The sequence below is a fragment of the Camelus dromedarius genome, chromosome 17, assembly GCF_036321535.1.
Source record: "Camelus dromedarius isolate mCamDro1 chromosome 17, mCamDro1.pat, whole genome shotgun sequence".
NCBI classification, from domain to species: Eukaryota; Metazoa; Chordata; class Mammalia; order Artiodactyla; family Camelidae; genus Camelus; species Camelus dromedarius.
The window spans coordinates 23,402,389-23,419,283 of record NC_087452.1 but is presented as its reverse complement, the minus strand read 5'-3'; the positions used below and the strand labels follow the sequence as shown (position 1 = coordinate 23,419,283).

Here is a 16,895-nt window from a genome sequence, read left to right as displayed (position 1 = left end):
AATACAGAAATCTCAGCTCAGAAAGCTTTAAAAGTGACTCGCTTGTCAACAACTCCAACCCACAAGTTCAACGCTTCTTTAATTATGTGAATTGAGAGATAGAACCTTTGTGGTTGGAACTGAAAGAGGAAAATTACTCATCTTTCTGTTAAGACAGTAAGTTTCTCTCTGCACGTTCCTATCATAGGTTTGTCCTGTGAAGGTCACAGCAAGCAATCAATGTATCCGGCGGCAGAAACATTCATCTTTTTTGGTGCCAGCGAATTTTATTCCAGAGTCTCTAAAAATAAAGAGTGTAATTTTAAGCTTCAAATCACACCTTTCTCTGGGAGGACACTCACTGATGACAAAGGGGATTCTGGGAAATGCCTTTGGGATTGGTGTTCACTATCCTGTCAAGGAACATGGAGATCAGTAAGACGATTATTAACAGCTATCTTAGGAGTTTTATATGTTGCTTTCCTTCACGGATGTGGATATGATCAGGTTGAGAAAAGACTGGGTACCACTTTGCAAAAGATCACACACATCTTTTGGTTGGGGGGGAACTGTGTATCTTTTGGTTGAGTGGGATTGTGTATTCTTAAGAAAATGGTGTTCTGTTTTCCTTATCTTCTTCACAATATGAAGCGCCTACCCTGAGCCTAAAAATACTTCCTTTTTGTGCACGATAAATTCTTCAATTTAAAAAATAAAAAACTGATAGTGAAATTTAAATGGAGACGGAGTTTTTTTAAACCTTTTAAAAGTTGACTGCTCCTTATATTTTATACGTTTTTATTTCAAAGAGCTAAAAATGGAAATATTCATTCAATACATTTTTAAACTTTTAGTCTAGGATGAGGTATTTGGAATGAACTTTGTTCAAAGCAGACATAGATCTCAGCACGGTAACCGGACTCTCTTCGCTTGGTGCCTATTCAATTTTCACTAGACAGAAGTTCCAATTATTTTCAAAGAAAACTGTAACTCTAATAAAGTGAAATGTTCTATTTTTAAGTTTTCCAAAGGTATACAGCTGAAACTGTTCTCTTGCCATGTATACGGTTAATAAAGAAGTCAATGTTAGCCAATGAAATTAGAAGAAAAGATAAACCTATTGGAAAAGTAAAATCATTATTTTAATTTTAAATAAGTCATTATCAACAAACACAAAAATAGCTTAAAACTATTTAGAGTGACAAGTAATAAATATTTTCTAAAATATATTTTTGTACATGCCAACAAAAACATAAAAATACTGTAGAAATCCTCCTATCCAATGAAAGCAGGATAGTATTTAATGGGTTAATTAAAAAAAAACTAGTTGTAGAGAAGCATAGTACATAGGTAACAAATACCTAATTTTACTTAAAATTTTAATTATTCATTTCCTGATTTTTTGATGCAGGGTTACAACTTTGCTTTATGTATAGGCTTGACATCCTCGTTAATAGCATAATATATGGACTATGATTTCCAGTTTTTATTTAAGAGTAAAAAATTAACAGAAATTGCAAAGCAATCTCACCAAAAAAAATCCTTGAAATATTTATGACTTTTCCACCAAAATCAGACCATAGTTTTGTCCAACTACAATTTAATGACCTTTTCAGATGTAATTGAAACTTCCCAGAGCAATCAACTTGGTTGACCTGAAGACTACCCTTTGTTTTTGTAATCTTATCTCATTAAGTTATATAACATTTAATTGAATTATGGAATTACAATAGCTACTGAAACTAGCCTAAACAGGTTTGAGAAGCACAATTACCCTTGATGAGCAAATGTCTCAGTTGCTGGGGGCAGAAGTGTATTAGAGACCAGCCCATTAGCCCAGGGCACCTTTGCTTTGTAGAGGGAATAGGGAGTTTGGGTTAATGCAAGGAGTTCGCTAAGGGTGCTCAGCTAATAAATACTACAGATTTTTTATAAATTTTTTAAGCTTTTAAAAATTCTTATTTATTTTCTTAATAATTATTAAGGGAGGTAATTATTATTTATCATTATTATCACTATTTATTAATGGAGGTACTAGGGGTTGAACCCAGGATCTTGCACATCTAAGCATGCACACTACCACTCAGCTATACCCTCCCACTTGTTAGAGTTTAATTAGAAATAAATTTTACAATAAATATTTAGGGAATATATAGGTTGAAAAGCACAAAAGTTAACTGAGATATACCAAAATATTTGAATTAATGCAGATTTTATTCGTTTTCAGACAGGATTACTCAATGTCATAAAGCTGTCAGCTTTCCCCACATCAATCTAGACATGAATGGAATTTCAATCAAAATCCAAATGATCTTTTATTTTAGAACTGACAGAATCAGTATAAAATATTTTCCCAAAGAATAAAGAATGCAAGAAGACTTAGGGATGTTCTTAAGAAGTGTAATAAAAATAGCTTCTCTATTAATATATCCTAAAACCCACCATAAAGCTACAGTCATGAAATCATAGAGGTTATGGTGCAGGAAGGGAAAGTTAGACTAATGGCTTCCTACCCAGAACTCAAAAATAAAACCAAATATTAATAAAATTTAGTGTATTTATAAGGAGGCATTTAACATAATGGGTGAACAAATAGATTATTTACTCTATGGTTTCGAGACAAATGGCTAGTTGTTTGAAAAGAAAATTAAGTGGGTTTCATGCTTCATTCATTATACCATTATTTATTTCGGATGAATCAAAAATAGAAAGGCAAAAACTAAAACCATAAAAATAACAGAATATGTATAAACAGTTTTAAAATCTTTGGGTAGAAAAGGTATTTCACTGCATGAAACCCAGAAATCATGAGATGGGAAAGTGGATTTCACTACATTACAAAATTCTGTTCAGCTAAACACAAACAGACCAACAACAATGAAACACAAAAAAGACTTAACAGTAAATGACAAAACATAAATTGCACATACATGACAAAGTGTTAATCCCACTAAAATAGAAAGAGTTTTAAAAACAAATAATTCTTAGAAAAATGGATGGGACATAATAGAGAATTTGCAAGAGAAGAAACATAAAGAGGCTACAAACAGGTAAAGAGGAAATGCAAATATACAATGTTGTAAATCACTCATCAGGTTGGCAAAGCTGGAAAAAAACAATGAGCCAGTTTTTAACATGGGGACCAGGTATGTTTATGCCCAACTCAAGGGAGTGTAAGTATTTACAGATGCTTTGACAATTGGGAACAGGAGTTGAAACAGACATACTGTTTCTATTAAGGGCACACACATTTTGAGAAGTGTGGAAAGATGCACAGAAAGATACTCACGGTAGAACGTATATAATAGTAAGAAACAAAAATCAATAGACAACTTGAATAAATAACGTGCATTCATAAATTGAATTGCTACAAGTCCTTTAGGAGAAGACATATTTTTATATTTACTGACAGGGAAAGATTTTCTTTACATACTGTCTTGCAAAAAAAAAAAAGCAGGTTGTAAAACATGTACAAAATTATTACTTGTATATGAAATACATGTATATATAATATTGATACCTTTATATCTCCATGTAGATAATGTAAGTATATTTTATGTATAGAGTGGATGTCTTTGGGTGGTGAGATAAGGGGATAACTTTTAGTCCTACTTTACATATCTTCATATTATTTGATTTTTCTGTAATAAACATATTTTACTTTTGTTTGCAGAAAAATATGTAAAAAAGTCAACTGAAGTCAGAGTAAGAAAGACTATTTCATTGAATTCATTTTATCATTTTAGTTATAAGAAAAGCTAACCCTGTGCTCAGACATGATTTACGTCTAATCAATAAAACTTTATTTTTGGCCAAAATATACATGGAGTTAGAAGGAAGTAATTCTTTTTTTTTTTTTTTTTTTTTTTAAGAAGGGAATAATTCTTATTGCTTCTCACATGGTTAAAAAAAATTGTATTTCTACCTCTGTGTCTGAAAGTAAACATGCAAAATAAATTTGAGAGTTAAGATGTGAAAACTCAAGCCCCAGAATTCCTCTTTTGAAGAGAAATATAACATGAGTAAGACTGGTATGGGCTGTAAGGAAAGAAAACTCCAACTCAAAATGACTTACAGACCAAGAGACTACTGCATGATGGGAAGTCCAGATGAAAGGTGGGCTCCAGGTCTGACTTAAGGTCGTGGCCTATTACTGTCACCAGAAACTCAAATTATTTCTGTATCTCAACTGCTTTACTACTTTCAGCCCTGACTGCAGCCTAAATTGGGTCTCCTCATGGTTCCAAAATGGCTGCCAGTAGCAAGGAGGCACATGCTTCCTCTGTAGATACATCAGGAGAGGAAGAGTAAAACTTTTCTCCCAAGCGTGGAGTACAAGCCCCTCCCTCTACTCTGATTGGATCAACTCAGGTCACATGGTCACCCTTGAACCAACTGTACTTCCTGGACAGTGCCATGTGATGACTGGCTTAGACAAATCTGCATCTATTCCTGAAGCTGGGGATGGGAAAAAAATCATTACTTGAAAAAAACTGTAATTCTGTTTGGCATTGGGGCATGAATAACAGGTAAGTAATCACTACTGTCCACTAAAAATAACAGTTTTTTTTTTTATATTTACAAGGTACAATTTAAAGTTTCATTTGAATTGTGTCAATTCTCTGATCATATGGATTAAATTCACTGGATAATTTGGAGAATTTTCCACATCGCTATAATGATAAGTTTTGCTTAAATGAGTTTGGGGTCATGGAACAAGTATAAATTTTCACCCTAATCAATGCAGATGTCTCGTACTGAAAATACATAAAGTAGAACTAAAATAAAATGCCCAAAGATTTGGCATTTGAAGTAGGCAGTTAAATTTGGTGCAAATAAAATCAAAATAATTACTGCACTCTCTAAATATCTTTGTTGCTACCACACTTGCAAAAAAAATAAAAAAAAATTTATGATTTTTACTTTAAATCCTAGGAGTGAATTGTTTTTGTTCTGAAACCACAACTCAATGACAAAGATAATATTGAGGAACAGATTTTGTCAGAAAACAAAGAAGATGTCAAAGGACAGTGATTAGAGAAATCCGTATATAAAAGCATTTGCATGAGTGCACAGATGAGAAATACAGAGTTCTTCCTCGGAGTGGGGAACAGGAAAATTTAGATCATAAATCTCCCTAAATTTTGGTGCATACGATTTATAAAATGTTAAATTTGGTTTTCTTTTCCACCTTGTCTTTTCTAACCTGGTCTTTTGTTGCCAGGTCATAAGAAGGAAACAGACACTTAATTTGGCATAATGTTTAACTTGAGCTGCAGAAGACCTACATTTCTTTAGTGAAAACTGATGGTTTTCTGCACACAAAGAGGTGAGAGCAAGGAACTTATGTTTTGCTCCTCTGTAAAGAGCTCAACACAGCCTTCCGACTCCAGTGCTAATGGAATATTGACTAAAAGACACCTTGGAGCTCTCAGTACATAGAAATGGAGGGAAAAATATGAAAAGCTCTTTGGATCAAATGGCAGATTCACAGTTGTTTACAACTGCTGCTTCGGTGGGGTATGGCGTGCGGGAAATGTGCTTCTGATTAATTAAAACAAGCACAAATCTTAGCCCGTGTCTGTTTGCTTTGAAGGTCTATAATGCTGAAGTACACGGGCTGCCTGTGGCAAGTAGATGGTGGGGAGAAACCCTCTGCTTGTCTCCATTGCCAGGCGAGCAGGAAAGCTGGCAAGTGATGTGGAGCCATTGTCAAAGCTGACAGGAAGCTGTTTCTAACCTGGCCATGGAAAGATGCTGGAGCAAATCTTGTTCTTTGCAAATAAGACATTCTGCTTGTGTTGACAATGTTCTTCGGAAAATCTGCCTTGTGGGAAAACACATCACATCAAGACAAGGCCAAGGCCAATCACTCAGATGTCCGCATCATCTGTGATAGGCCCTGGGCCTCAGTTCAACGGTATTTCCATTGGAGCTACTCAGGGGTACAAGTCATTTTCAAAGGCTTCCAACAGCCTGTCACATACAAGACAACACACAAAGTCTACTAGTATTCAGTGTTTACCATTACCTGGCCCCAAGTTACCTTTCTAAACTCTTTGTTTTAGTTTTGTGTGGCTTCTGTGTCTTTGCTCACACTGTCCCTAGAATGTCTATTCTCCTGCCTCCCCATATTCAAATGGGGGAATTCAAAACCTATTCGTCAGCTGCAATGCAGCCTCCTCCAGGAAGCCGGCTATGATCCTCTGTGGTAATTAATGTAGTGATCTGAAGTCTTTAAGATGGTATAATGACCTAGTGACCCAGGAATTCCTGAATCTTATCACAGACTCAAGCCACCTATCTTCTCAGGAGAGCTACACACATGGATAACAATGACAAATGGAAAATAAAATCCCTGTTTATTATTGGACTTTGGAAGACTTGGCTGGAGCATGTAATCTTTCCTTACCCCTATGTCTGTATCCTGATCTCACCATCTCTATTAACTGATGAAAGGTAGACAAGATGATGGTATCCAACAATGTGCAAAAAGAGACACTGTTGGGAACTTTGTATTTCCCTTTTAATGTGAGGGACTCTGACGGCTAATAAGTGTAGTCCAATAACTTTTCTGGACTCTTACTACTAAGATCAGAATCTTCCCACTTGAGGAGGAGTGAAGAAGGTCGGGGACTTTGAATATACCCCGACACCCAGATGACTGTGCAAACCTAGGTTCAGTTTCGGGGATAGAATCATATGGTTGTCAGAAGAAATCCAAGAATCTCCTCTAGTCTGGTTGGGCACACTCGGAAGTTTTCTCTCCAGATCCCGGAACTGTACTACTAGCCAGCCCCCTCCATTGCCCTCCTGTAGGCTGGATATAAATCTGGGCTTATTGTGGTGCTCAGGCCCTCTTGGGGCCAGATTGAGCTCCATTTGAATCCTTTAGGTCAATTAGAACCTGAAATAGAAAACACATACATTTTCTGAAATTACGCCAGGACCAGCTCTACCACTTTTGTCCAAGAGTCATTATGTTCTCCCCAGTGGCCGGAGTGTCTCTGCACCTGCACGGGAATGTATCAGCATACTGATCACCAAAATTCGATATAATTTAGAGGGCACGCAATTGAGTTTAGAGTTTATCCTGCGTAGGCAGCAGAAAGCAGCAGAAGAATGCTGAGCAGGGTAAGATCATGATGGGATGGGTGCTTTGGCGTGATCACTCTGGAAGCTGGATGGAACGTGGGCAAGAAAGGAAGCAGGGAGAACAGTTAAAAGGTGACTGCAGAAGTCCAGGCAAGCCACCATGAGAGCCCAAAGCAGGACTGCAGGGATGAAGATGAAGAGGAGGAGAGAGAGAGAGAGAAAATCTTGCTCAGGGGGAACCTCAACAAGGCATGTGCATCCTTTTGTAGCCAGGAGGGAACGACTAACGGTAAAGATCTGAAGTTGAGTTGCACACGTCTGCCTTAACAGCCTGGTGACACAGTAGCCCCAGAACTGTACTTGAGAACTGTAAGACAATAAATTTATTTTCAATGAGTTGGAAAATAGAGGTGCAAAGTGTCTTGGTGAGAAATTCGACTGTTGAGTGGTCTGAGGACATCCTAGGGGAGATGTCACGGAGGTCAACGCTCTTCCAAGTGTACTATGTAGACCTGTGCTTTCTGGGAACTGCTTATTACTGGTCTGCGCCAAGATCAAGTGCTAGTACAGGAAATGACCTCAACTTCACCGCTGATGGGTTCACTTCCACGGACAATTTTTTTGTAGGAAGACTTCCTTGAAGAAAGCAGCGAGGTGATTTACATTCTAGGTCAAGTTCCTTCTCTCGCTGCAGACCCAAGACAAAGCATTAACTGAATGCACCAGTCTGAGAGCACACCTTCAGCAGCATTGATGCAGATGACTAGATGTATGAATTTGAGGTCTGGGGAGAGGCGTGTCCTGGAGATCCAGATTTGGGAATGGAAGTGTAGAGATGTTGGTAGCTAAAGCTACCATCAGTGGTGAGGCTGCTGAGAGATGGGACAGAGATGAGAAGAGGGCTGTGTTAGTTTCCTAGGGCTGCTGTGACAAAGGACCACAAACTAGGTGGCTGAAATGACAAAAATTTATTGTCTTACAGTTGTTGGTGGGGTTGGTTCTGCTGAGAACCATGATGGAGAATATACTCCAGGCCTGTCTCCAAGCTTCTGGCAGTTTTTGGTGTTCCTTGCCTGCAGGAGCATCACTCTTATCTCTGCCTTTCTTTTCACATGGGTGGTTCACATGCTTGTCCCTATGTCCAGCTTTCCCTGTCAATGAGGACACCAGTCTTAACGGATTAGGATCCACCCTGATGACCTCACCTTAACTAATTACATCTGCAAAGATCTTATTTCCAAATAAACTCACATTCTCAGGTACTGGGGTTAGGATTTTGACATCTGGATTTTGGGGGGCACACAATCAACCCATAAAAAGCCAAGGATGGAGACCTGAAAAACACTAATACGTAAGATGCAGGTGCTCACCATATCCCGCCTTATACTATGAGCTCTGTTCCCTGTCAATGTATCTCAGCTTCTCGACCAGATTGATAGGTTCCTAGAGACCAGGAAAGCTGTCCAAAATGTCTTTCCATTGTTTGCCTACAGGATTTAGTGAGTTTCTTGTATGTAGAAGTGGTCCAAAACAATGTTCTCTGATGATGTATAACAAACAAAACTTGAATACGAAAGAGCCCCCGAGAAATGTTCTGAACACAGTATGTTATGACACGCTGCCTTGTAGAGACAACAGTTGCTGTACTCGTCAGAAATCAAATCGCCAAAGTAGATGTTCAAGATGTATTTTAACTCATTTGCTTAAACAACGCTATGCCTACCATCCACACCAAAAGGCTGTTCTTCTGCATGGGCAACAGAAGGCATGATTATTTGCAAGAATTTTCAGTGTTTTTCCTTTGCTTGCTTAAGCTGCACTGTAGACTCTCTGTACCACTCCGCGTATTTGCCAAAAATCCCATTGTCTTTTTGAAAACACGGCAGGCCCTCGAGGGTTTGAAACTTAGCGTGTGCTCCCAGAAGACTTCTATTTTTAATCCCTAAGTGAACTCCAGAGTTATCTCAGAACTTTCCTACTGCATGAAGTGGTCCTGAGAAACACCACATGACAGGTTATTTTCCTCCCATTGGCTGCCCGAGGACACCGGTACATTATCAGTTTACCCCATCCCTCTCAATTTTACAAGGGTAGCCAGAAGCTCTGGACACTTGGGGGCTTGATAATTCAATCTATTTTTCAAACCTCTCAAATGTTTGCCCTGCTTGTTTAAATAAAAGCAATGGCTTGCCAAAGGTAATTTTCCCTTTGACTAGTGAAAGATGCCAGAAAAATCCATATCTAAGCACTTTTACTTTATAGATATTTCACACCCATCTTAAATGCTTATTACCACATCCAAAATGCAATAGCAAATACTCATTACTTACTTACATTCTGTCTTTGAAAAGGACTTTAGACAGCTTACAATGAGAAAAACAGTGCCAAAATCTTGCAAGAGAGCAAAATTAAAGAAATGTATTTATTTACATTAAATATATAAAACTTAGATTCTATGATATAACTTTGGCAACACTGAGACGGATCATTTTTTCGACAGCCTAACTTTTACTATTGTGCTGTTGACTGACTTTTTTTTTTTTTTTTTTTTTCCTTCAGAAAGAGCTAAGTCAAATAAAACATATGCTCAGTATGGAGATTTAGTTCTTACCTTGGCTTAGTGTTTGGTCACTTAAACATGTGCTAGAGTGATTCAAGTTCAACTGGGATTCAGTCACTGCAAAAATTTCATAATTGCTTTGTGGTCTTTGAAAGAAGACCTTTCTCTATAACGGATCTAGAAACTCGTCAGTTGTTGGAACACATCAACCAGTTTGGGAGTGATTGATGGTATGTTTCTGCTACATAAATTATTTTGAGGTCATGTGCTAATTGGTTTACCCTCCTTGTTTTCCATTGAAGCTTTTATAAAAGTATGTAAGTTGGGTCTCTTTGATAGAGGCAGACTGTATTTAAGACCCCTTCACTTCTTTTCCTTAGAAACATCCTAGGAAAGAAAACTTCAGTGCAGAATTTCAACAGCCGGTGTTCACAAGCACCTACTGTGTGCCATGCACTGTTTCAGGAGATGGGGAATCAAAGAGGAAGAAGACGTGGCCCCTATCTTTGGGAGTCCTATGGTCTATCCATAGGCACATACAGAAAAGGTAATTTAAATATGATATAAAGGAGGAAAAGTGGAAACAGACTAGGGAATTACAGGAGCATTTAGCCCCATACAAGGTTTGGTTAAAGTTTCTTGAAGGAGGCAACACCTGATTTAATGAAAGGACAAACCAACAAATCAAGGAAAGAAAGAAAGATATTCAAACATAAGGAACAGCATGGGCAAAGGGATTACAGTTTGAAATAGCAATGGGGGAATGTGGACGAAAATGCAAGAACACTGTTATTACTATGACTGGTAATGTTTGTTCAACATTTACCACCTATTAAGGACTTGTTAAGCAATTAACATACATTGTTTCTTGTAATCCTCACTATTCCTTTCCCCCATTTTACAGATGAGGAAACTAAGACTTAAAGAGACTGGATAATGCAACCAAGGTCATATAGCGACTAAGTCACAAAACTGATCAGGGATTTGAACTAGAGACTGATGGCCTGCAGAGTTAATCAAGTAACTCAACAAAAGATGAACAGGGATGTATTATACCCCATCTATTCGGTAGATGATGCCGTCATGGTAACCACTGCCATCCTGGGTTTGCCTATCACGTCAATAATGATGACGATCGTGACGATAATAGCAATAATGAATGTAAGGCTGGCTGTGGTCAGTACTTTACATACAGTCCTGTCGCAGACAAAAATACCCCCAAATTTGCACAACTTAGCAATAACAGGAAGTAACACTTACATACCACTTACCACATGCCAGGCATTGTTCTAAGAGTTTTACTGTACGATCTCACTTAATATTCACTCAATGATGGACGTACCACTACTATCCCCACTTTATTGATGAGTAAACTGACTCCCGGAGAGTTTAAGTAAGTTGCCCCAAATCACAGAGCCAGTTTGGGCTACATCCAGGAAAGCCAACCTAGGCATTCAAGTTTCAGAGTCAGGCTCTTAACCACCGTCCTTCACTATCCAGCATTATGTCAAAAGCAATGACCAAACTTTAAAGTGTTGACTGACTTAATCTCCTTTTCTTTACCTGCTAACAATGGAGAAGTAATTCTATCCCACGCTTGGATTAACAAATGAAAAAATAATAAGGTAACTCTGACTGCCAGTCCTCCAATTCTGCGCAAACTATAAATCTGATCCTAACAGAGAAACTGTTGCCAGAGACAGGGAACACAGAGTTTCCAATTCCAGATCTTTTTCTTGGCTGCATCACAGAGGCCAGGGTCAGACCATCATTATCTCTGCCATAATAGCAAGAACCAGATAGCTGGTGTCCCACCAACCAGGTATAGATGATGTTCCTCTTAGAATAAACAATTTTAGTTAAAAGTGATTAACATTCCATTATTTAAGTGATGACTTGTTCTCTTACGTCTATCACTTTCGCAGAATCATAAAAACTCAGGCTCGGCTATGCTACATCTTCCAATTCTAGGAGAAGCCAGAAATGTATATTTTTTACGTGAAATGTCATGAAAGCTTTAAATGTTGAGAACTAATTCAAAAACTTGAAAAATACACTGTAAACAAAACAAAATAGATGTGTGGGTGAGCTTCATGCCCTAAGCTGGACCTCTTGTGTAGTTGGTAGCCTTGTAACCTTTTAAGATCTCGCCTCCTCATCTAAAAATTTTGATACTTGGACAGGGTAAACACTGACTTCTTCTCTAATCATCTCAGATTCTTTCAAGACACTGCCTTACTTTGTAATGTGAAAACATACTAAATACAAGTTTAAATGAAATTTTAAGTCTTGATCATGAGTAATCTCATTACCCAGAAAGAAACATCAACAATTATATGCAGAGGTGACAGAGATTATCTGAGGCTTCCTTATCCCCTCTTCATAAGGCAGATGAAGAAATTACCCTAGAGCTAGAAGATGACTTGCCTGCAATCAGTAGTTCATTAGTGGTAGAGTCTGAGCTTAAACACAGTTTTCAATATATAATCTTTCTCCTCATCAGCCACCTTTACTCTGTCAAGGAAGTCATTTGAACTCCTAGATCCAGCCATGCCTGAAGTCAACCACCTTGTACCGGAGTTTTCAATTACATGCTCCAATAAATCTTTCCCCTCCCCCTTATTTCCTTATTTACATATCCACTTCATTTGGGTTTCTGTCACTTGAAACCAAAAGAATTAGACTAATACTCCCAGAAACAATGACTCCTTTCCACATTCCTGCTACCCCATGCTCTTCTCCAGACTGGAATACCTGCCTTTCCCGATGCTTACAAAAATCATACAATTTCTTTAAGACCTAACCCGAGTCTACTTCCTCCATGAAGATTTTCCCAACTGCTATATCCAGTTCTCTGTGAGTGTGTGCATGCAAACACATTCTCTCTCCCGCTCCCCTACTTTACAATTGGTACTCAGCATCTCACAATTAACCACTATCATTCTCAACTTATTTGACATGTATATATGTTATCTTCCAAACGAGAAAGTAAACTTCCCAATTCAGAAGCCGATCTCAGAGCAATCTTCTGGTTCTGCCACCGAGCCTGGGAGAGTCCTTAGTGCAATGAATAACTGGTCTTTTTTCTGAACTTTGGTTTAAGTTAGTAGAACTCTGCTAATTATTCCAACTTAAGCTGTATAAACAACCGGCCCCAAATACTGGCTATATTTCAATGTGATAGCCTATGAATGTGTTTTAAATTTGCTTCTGCAGGAGAAAGACCTCAGAATCATTTGACTTTTACCACTTTCCACGGTACGATTTTTCAGGAATGAAAGATTTAATTTCCTTTGTTCTTCAGTCCAGTTTTAGGGGACTGTAAGGCTATTCCAAGTGTGTAATGAGGCAAGAACCTCTCTTATTAATTTTTTGTATTTCACATCCTCAGAATGTCTCTGTTAGTACCAGTGTATAACAGTTCCTGCACAATGTACCAACAAGATTGGGGGGAAAATGCCAAAAAGCATATTTAAAGGATTCAATTCTTTCCTTGAAGAAGAGGAAAACCTATCATTGTTTTAGAAGGAATCCTGGTTTAACAGTCATTTAGTTTTCTCAAAAGGTAATTTTTTTTTTTTACATGCCAACTGTACGTTGCATTGACAAAACAACCCTGAAGAATTTTGAATAGTGTAGTTAACCCAAGTGCCCCAAAGCGTATCTGAATGGATGAATCACCATTATTGATTTAAAATACACACACACTCACACACATATATAGCCACCTAGCACTAGGTCCTAAGTTTTTATGAAAGTTATGGGCTTTTGAGTCATAACTGAACAACAAAGTCAAAGAAGTCAATGAATGAAGATGCAATTTCTGTGGCTAACAGTGACTCAACATTAGCCATAATTTCAGGGCAAAATATATAAGCTGAATCACATAGAAATGAGTAACTTGAACTTCAAACACATTTGATCTAATCATAAGGTCCTCTCGGATGACATGAGGATTCATAGAGAAGAGACACAAGGTTAGGATTGTCCCTTTCTCAGCAAGTACATACAGACACACGTATACACACTTACATATGCACACATAATATTCATAGTGGACATTTGTAATCCAAGCACTATGAATAATTACTAGCTAATTTAAAAAACTGGCCCTATCAATCTAAACATTACACAGAATTGTTTACAGTACCTGCCTTTAGCACAAGAAGAAAAAAAAAAGCTACAAATGATAAAATCCGTTTTCACATCGCCTGTTTAAAGTCTTCTTTTAACTGGGAAGATGGTTGGAAAGCCTAGGCCTTCTCTTTTTCAGTAAAAGCGAAACCAAAGTAACAAACTGTCAGAATAATCCGGCAATGCCACCTTTTCCCTGTGCTCCTTCCCGATTGTTCTTCTGAACTAAAATGCTTCTTTTTTCTTTCAGCTCGAACCACATAGAAACACTGACAACAATCTGCTGCTCAGATTTACCAGCCAACAGCCCATCTCTCTTTTTCATACTCCTTACGAAGTTAGTACTTCAATGTTCATTTTGCCCGTGTTGAGTATTTTGTAGGTGCCCAAAGGGGGAGGGGCAGGCCTCTCTCAACTCAAATAGAAGTAACTCTGAGTAACAAAGTACACAAAGTATATTGTCAGATGCCAGTGTTCTGTGTTTCATTTTAGAATATTCCTCATCAGTGTTGCGCATTAAAAAGAAAGGATTTGAAATCAGAGACCCCCCCCAAGACTAAATTCCCACTCTTACACCTGTCTACGTAGTCCTTTAGGCAAATTACAAAACCTCTCTGAGTCTCTGTTTTCTTTTCTAAAAATGAGGACGGTAATTCCTACATTGGTAAAGTTACGAGAACAACTTAAAATGTTCTAAGAACAGAAATAGAAATCTAGGTAAAAACTAAGGAAACATAGATTGTAGATTTTAGTTAACTATAATGTATCAGTATTGGTTCTTTAATTGTAACACATGTACCATACTACTGTAAGATATGAATAATAGGGGAAAATTGGGGTCCATGGGAACTGTCTGTTCTATTTTCTCAATTTTTCCATAAATCTCAGACTTTTCTAAAAAATAAAGTCTATTTTTAAAAAATGATCTAAGAGAAGTGCCTTGCACATAGTAGGGACTCAAAAAATGGTAGCCTATAGACTATTTGGTTTCATAAAATCTATTATACTCTGTGCAATATGATCTCTGCCCCCCAACTTTATTGAGATATAATTGACATACATTATGTAACGTTCAGGCTTACAGCGTGATGATTTGACAATACGATCTTTCCTTTTCCCCAATTCAGCACTTCTTTGCCACAGACAGTTCTCTCTGTCCCTGCTGCATGCCACACTAGTCCCTTTCTCCACATCATTTTCCCTCATTTTCTAGTTCATCAGCCTTATTTATTGGCTTTAAATTTTACCACAATGATTATGCAAACTTTTAGGTTTGGTTTTTTTTTTTTAATGGTTACTCCTTAAAAGAAAGTGAAAATTCTAAGCTATGTACTTGGAGAGAAATATAGCCAAACAGCCTTTTCCAGAAAAGCACTAAACACTTAAAAGATACAGTAACGGAGGCGTTTGTTTTCTTTTGCAATAAAGAGATGGATATTCGCCTTCCCAGGACAGCCAACAGCCCTGAGGCAGCTTTTTAAGGTCTTTATAAGAACAGATTTCTTTCTTTCTCATTCCGGTGTTTGTTTTCAGCATGTATTTGAAGGACAGAACTAGAGAGCCTTTTGACTGATAAAGGGAAGTTAAAGTTTTCTTTAAAGGGAAGTTTGTTTAATTCTTCTTTAAGTGACAATGGTTTTCATTGCCAAAGGAATAGGACATCTTTAGTGGGTGCTGTTACTAAATTACTAATGGGATAGATTTTGGAGATGGAAATTCCCCTGCTATAAAGACACAATTACCAAAATAACTCCAACCTGAAGCTTGAAATATCAGGCCCTGTGGACCCAAGATCCAACCTTAAAAGAATATCCAAAAAACTTTTACTGTTCTGAGACGACTTTTGCTCTCCTGTAGTCCAAAATCCAGGTTGAAAAAGCTACAGACCACTGATACGGGGTGGAGAGTGGAGTGTAGAGTGCACCTGCTCCTTCTCAACCAGGTAATAAGTTTCATTTTCAATAAAACTGATATCCAAGCTTGTGATAGCTGAAATCAATCATCAACTCTGGGTGATGTGTGTACACATACAAGCAAAACAAATAGAGAAGTCTGTGCTAATTTGAGATAAGGGTGGATAAATATAGGAAAACCTAACATGCTACGACAGGCAACATACAATTCAGCCTTAATTGGTAGCAACTGAAGAATCCACTCTTTTAGGAAGCTGGTCTCCCAACCTTGCTGGGGTTAGAGCTGGCTTTAACCGCCCCTCACACCGCCCCGCTGGAGGGCTTCTTGGCTTTTCTGATAGTTCAACTGCTGCAGAGTCATCTAAAAGAGACAGAACAGGGTGCTGACTTTCTTCACTCACTCACTCCACCTGGGCCTTCTCTTCTGGCCTGCAGCCACTGCCCCTCAACCTGCAGTAGCCAAGCCCTCCTTTCCGTAACTGGAGAACAGCTCTTAGAAATAGGCACTTTTTTCACATCAAAGGCAGCCAGGAGCCGCCTCAGCCTTGCCCCAGTCTCAGACACAAAAAGCTTTTCTGATGCTTATAATTACAAGGGGTTTTTTGCAGCTGCACTTTATCAAGCTAACAGCGGCGGGGCTTGGAGGGCCTCGGAGAGCCAGAAGGTGGCGGCCAAGTCACCTTGGGAAGAGGAGAAGAGGGTCAAAGAGAGGAAGATAGAGGGACTGACCCCGGCAGGACCAGGGGCGCGCCCCAGCTCTGAGGTCAATGAGGAAGGAGGAGAAGGGAGATTGGAGGGAAGCCCGGCCAGAGGGAAGGGGTGTCCAGGGACCCCAAGGCGACCCTAATCGATGATCAGCTGACCCGGGCGGAGGGAGGAGGGTGCCCTTCACAGTGTCACAGGAAGCCTCGCCTTCCAGGATCGCTTTCTCCCGCCTAGCCCTGCGGTGGCTCTCTGCCCAGGTTAGCCTGAGCGCGACTCGGAGGCGCTCTACTCGCTCCGCACCGGAGCCCCCACCTGCCGGGCGCCCCCGCCCGCCCAGCGCACGCCCAGGAGGGCGGGCCCGGAGCTGAGCGCAGCCGCCCGCCGCTGGAGAGTGCTGGGAGCCCTGCGAGCGAGGCAGGCCTCTCTGGGCACCGCGGGCTGCAAGTCACTCCCCGAGCCTCCCGGGCCATCAAGCGGGACTTGCCCGCCTCGCTCTCCATCAGGGAGGC

The 16,895-nt window shown here is 39.1% G+C and overlaps 1 protein-coding gene across 8 annotated transcripts in view; it reads right to left on the bottom strand.

Moving 5' to 3' along the window:
• Positions 1-16,895, bottom strand: part of CADPS (calcium dependent secretion activator) — a 418,935-nt gene that overhangs the window by 397,597 nt on the left and 4,443 nt on the right. The gene's annotated exons all lie outside the window — the stretch shown is intronic.